The sequence below is a fragment of the Anolis sagrei genome, chromosome 8, assembly GCF_037176765.1.
Source record: "Anolis sagrei isolate rAnoSag1 chromosome 8, rAnoSag1.mat, whole genome shotgun sequence".
Taxonomy (NCBI): Eukaryota; Metazoa; Chordata; class Lepidosauria; order Squamata; family Dactyloidae; genus Anolis; species Anolis sagrei.
The window spans coordinates 25,258,827-25,263,826 of NC_090028.1; the positions used below are offsets into that span (position 1 = coordinate 25,258,827).

At 46.3% G+C, this 5,000-nt stretch overlaps 1 protein-coding gene across 1 annotated transcript in view; it reads left to right on the plus strand.

Annotated features, from left to right (window-relative positions):
* Nucleotides 1-5,000, plus strand: part of CIBAR2 (CBY1 interacting BAR domain containing 2) — a 34,138-nt gene that overhangs the window by 11,514 nt on the left and 17,624 nt on the right. The gene's annotated exons all lie outside the window — the stretch shown is intronic.

Genomic DNA, 5,000 nt, shown 5'->3' on the forward strand with positions numbered 1-5,000 from the left:
GAATATGGATGGTTGCTTTGAATCTTCTTATGGAGAGAAAAAAGGAAAGAAGGGAGGAAGGAGAGAAGGAAAAAAGGAAAGGAGGGAGGGAGGGAGGGAGGAAAGAAAGGAGGAAGGAAAAAAGGGAGGGAGGAAAGAAGGGAGGAAATAAGGGAGGAAATAAGGGAGGGAGGGAGGGAGCAAAGAAGGAAAGAAGGAAAGAGGGGAGGAAGGAAGCAAGGAAGGGAAGAAGGGAAGAAAGAAAGGAGGAAGGAAAGAAGGAAGGGAGGGAGGAAGGGAGGGAGGGAGGGAGGAAGGAAGGAAGGAAGGAAGGAAGGAAGGAAGGAGACATGGGAGGAAGGAGAGAAGGAAGGAAAGAATGAAAGAAGGAAAGAGGGGAGGAAGGAAGCAAGGAAGGGAAGAAGGGAAGAAGGAAAAGAAAGAAGGGAGGGAGGAAAGAAGGAGGGAAGGAAGGAAGGAAGGAAGGGAGGAAGGGAGGAAGGAAATAAGGAAGGAAATAAGGGAGGGAGGAAATAAGGGCGGGAGGGAGGAAAGAATGAAAGAAGGAAAGAGGGGAGGAAGAAAGCAAGGAAGAGAAGAAAGGAAGAAGGAAAGGAAAGAAGGGAGAAAGGAAGGAAGGAAGGAAGGAAGGGAGGGAGGAAAGAAAGAAAGAAAGAAAGAAAGAAAGAAAGAGAGATGGGAGGAAGGAGAGAAGGAAGGAAATAAGGGAGGGAGGAAATAAGGGAGGGAGGGAGGAAAGAATGAAAGAAGGAAAGAGGGGAGGAAGAAAGCAAGGAAGAGAAGAAAGGAAGAAGGAAAGGAAAGAGGGAGGGAGGAAGGGAGGAAGGGAAGAAGGGAAGAAGGAAGGAAGGAAGGAAGGAAAGATGAGAGGGAAGAAAAAAGGAAGGAAGGAGAGTTGTACTCTCCTAAAATAAGATGGCAATTAGACATTAAATGATGCAGCAAAACTGCCCCTGCCACTCTGGAAAAGATGACCGACGGGTAAGAAGACCACTGGATGTATATGCAGGTGGTCTGTTAGTAATGGCTTTCTTTATGCAACTTCTTGTAATTACAGCCATGCATTCAAAAGAGTAAGCAAATCTATCTAATGTTCAGGAAAGCACTCCAAAATGTCCTGAATTATAGTGCAAGTGTGCCATAGAATTGCATAGAGAATAGAGAGACATCGCATTTTGGTCTTCCAATGCAAGTTTATAGAAACTTCTGAGCAAAAGGATGGCATAACAGAATATGGATGGTTGCTTTGAATCTTCGTATGGAGAGAAAAAAGGAAAGAAGGGAGGAAGGAAAGAAGGAAAAAAGGAAAGGAGGGAGGGAGGGAGGAAGGAAAGAAAGGAGGAAGGAAAAAGGGAGGGAGGAAAGAAGGGAGGAAAGAAGGGAGGAAATAAGGGAGGGAGGGAGGGAGCAAAGAAGGAAAGAGGAGAGGAAGGAAGCAAGGAAGGGAAGAAGGGAAGAAAGAAAGGAGGAAGGAAAGAAGGGAGAGAGGGAGGGAGGGAGGGAGGGAGGGAGGGAGGGAGGGAGGGAGGAATGAAGGAAGGAAGGAGACATGGGAGGAAGGAGAGAAGGAAGGAAAGAATGAAAGAAGGAAAGAGGGGAGGAAGGAAGCAAGGAAGGGAAGAAGGGAAGAAGGAAAAGAAAGAAGGGAGGAAGGAAAGAAGGAAAAAAGGAAAGGAGGGAGGGAGGGAGGAAGGAAAGAAAGGAGGAAGGAAGGAAGGAAGGAAGGAAGGAAGGAAGGATGGGAGGAAGGAAAGAAGGAAGGAAATAAGGAAGGAAATAAGGGAGGGAGGAAATAAGGGAGGGAGGGAGGAAAGAATGAAAGAAGGAAAGAGGGGAGGAAGAAAGCAAGGAAGAGAAGAAAGGAAGAAGGAAAGGAAAGAAGGGAGAAAGGAAGGAAGGAAGGAAGGAAGGAAGGAAGGAAGGGAGGAAGGGAGGAAGGAAAGAAAGAAAGAAAGAAAGAAAGAAAGAAAGAAAGAAGGAGAGATGGGAGGAAGGAGAGAAGGAAGGAAATAAGGGAGGGAGGAAATAAGGGAGGGAGGGAGGAAAGAATGAAAGAAGGAAAGAGGGGAGGAAGAAAGCAAGGAAGAGAAGAAAGGAAGAAGGAAAGGAAAGAGGGAGGGAGGAAGGGAGGAAGGGAAGAAGGGAAGAAGGAAGGAAGGAAGGAAGGAAGGAAGGAAGGAAGGAAGGAAGGAAGGAAGGAAGGAAAGATGAGAGGGAAGAAAAAAGGAAGGAAGGAGAGTTGTACTCTCCTAAAATAAGATGGCAATTAGACATTAAATGATGCAGCAAAACTGCCCCTGCCACTCTGGAAAAGATGACCGACGGGTAAGAAGACCACTGGATGTATATGCAGGTGGTCTGTTAGTAATGGCTTTCTTTATGCAACTTCTTGTAATTACAGCCATGCATTCAAAAGAGTAAGCAAATCTATCTAATGTTCAGGAAAGCACTCCAAAATGTCCTGAATTATAGTGCAAGTGTGCCATAGAATTGCATAGAGAATAGAGAGACATCGCATTTTGGTCTTCCAATGCAAGTTTATAGAAACTTCTGAGCAAAAGGATGGCATAACAGAATATGGATGGTTGCTTTGAATCTTCGTATGGAGAGAAAAAAGGAAAGAAGGGAGGAAGGAAAGAAGGAAAAAAGGAAAGGAGGGAGGGAGGGAGGAAGGAAAGAAAGGAGGAAGGAAAAAGGGAGGGAGGAAAGAAGGGAGGAAAGAAGGGAGGAAATAAGGGAGGGAGGGAGGGAGCAAAGAAGGAAAGAGGAGAGGAAGGAAGCAAGGAAGGGAAGAAGGGAAGAAAGAAAGGAGGAAGGAAAGAAGGGAGAGAGGGAGGGAGGGAGGGAGGGAGGGAGGGAGGGAGGGAGGGAGGGAGGAAGGAAGGAAGGAAGGAGACATGGGAGGAAGGAGAGAAGGAAGGAAAGAATGAAAGAAGGAAGCTGGTCCGTTAATAATGGCTTTCTTTATGCAACTTCTTGTAATTACAGCCATGCATTCAAAAGAGTAAGCAAATCTATCTAATGTTCAGGAAAGCACTCCAAAATGTCCTGAATTATAGTGCAAGTGTGCCATAGAATTGCATAGAGAATAGAGAGACATCGCATTTTGGTCTTCCAATGCAAGTTTATAGAAACTTCTGAGCAAAAGGATGGCATAACAGAATATGGATGGTTGCTTTGAATCTTCTTATGGAGAGAAAAAAGGAAAGAAGGGAGGAAGGAGAGAAGGAAAAGAGGAAAGGAGGGAGGGAGGGAGGGAGGAAAGAAAGGAGGAAGGAAAAAAGGGAGGGAGGAAAGAAGGGAGGAAATAAGGGAGGAAATAAGGGAGGGAGGGAGGGAGCAAAGAAGGAAAGAAGGAAAGAGGGGAGGAAGGAAGCAAGGAAGGGAAGAAGGGAAGAAAGAAAGGAGGAAGGAAAGAAGGAAGGGAGGGAGGAAGGGAGGGAGGGAGGGAGGGAGGGAGGGAGGAAGGAAGGAAGGAAGGAAGGAAGGAAGGAGACATGGGAGGAAGGAGAGAAGGAAGGAAAGAATGAAAGAAGGAAAGAGGGGAGGAAGGAAGCAAGGAAGGGAAGAAGGGAAGAAGGAAAAGAAAGAAGGGAGGAAGGAAGGAAGGAAGGGAGGGAGGGAGGGAGGGAGGAAAGAAGGAAGGAAGGAAGGAAGGAAGGAAGGAAGGAAGGGAGGAAGGGAGGAAGGAAATAAGGAAGGAAATAAGGGAGGGAGGAAATAAGGGCGGGAGGGAGGAAAGAATGAAAGAAGGAAAGAGGGGAGGAAGAAAGCAAGGAAGAGAAGAAAGGAAGAAGGAAAGGAAAGAAGGGAGAAAGGAAGGAAGGAAGGAAGGAAGGAAGGAAGGGAGGGAGGAAAGAAAGAAAGAAAGAAAGAAAGAAAGAGAGATGGGAGGAAGGAGAGAAGGAAGGAAATAAGGGAGGGAGGAAATAAGGGAGGGAGGGAGGAAAGAATGAAAGAAGGAAAGAGGGGAGGAAGAAAGCAAGGAAGAGAAGAAAGGAAGAAGGAAAGGAAAGAGGGAGGGAGGAAGGGAGGAAGGGAAGAAGGGAAGAAGGAAGGAAGGAAGGAAGGAAGGAAAGATGAGAGGGAAGAAAAAAGGAAGGAAGGAGAGTTGTACTCTCCTAAAATAAGATGGCAATTAGACATTAAATGATGCAGCAAAACTGCCCCTGCCACTCTGGAAAAGATGACCGACGGGTAAGAAGACCACTGGATGTATATGCAGGTGGTCTGTTAGTAATGGCTTTCTTTATGCAACTTCTTGTAATTACAGCCATGCATTCAAAAGAGTAAGCAAATCTATCTAATGTTCAGGAAAGCACTCCAAAATGTCCTGAATTATAGTGCAAGTGTGCCATAGAATTGCATAGAGAATAGAGAGACATCGCATTTTGGTCTTCCAATGCAAGTTTATAGAAACTTCTGAGCAAAAGGATGGCATAACAGAATATGGATGGTTGCTTTGAATCTTCGTATGGAGAGAAAAAAGGAAAGAAGGGAGGAAGGAAGGAAGGAAAAAAGGAAAGGAGGGAGGGAGGGAGGAAGGAAAGAAAGGAGGAAGGAAAAAGGGAGGGAGGAAAGAAGGGAGGAAAGAAGGGAGGAAATAAGGGAGGGAGGGAGGGAGCAAAGAAGGAAAGAGGAGAGGAAGGAAGCAAGGAAGGGAAGAAGGGAAGAAAGAAAGGAGGAAGGAAAGAAGGGAGAGAGGGAGGGAGGGAGGGAGGGAGGGAGGGAGGGAGGGAGGGAGGAAGGAAGGAAGGAGACATGGGAGGAAGGAGAGAAGGAAGGAAAGAATGAAAGAAGGAAAGAGGGGAGGAAGGAAGCAAGGAAGGGAAGAAGGGAAGAAGGAAAAGAAAGAAGGGAGGAAGGAAAGAAGGAAAAAAGGAAAGGAGGGAGGGAGGGAGGAAGGAAAGAAAGGAGGAAGGAAGGAAGGAAGGAAGGAAGGAAGGAAGGATGGGAGGAAGGAAAGAAGGAAGGAAATAAGGAAGGAAATAAGGGAGGGA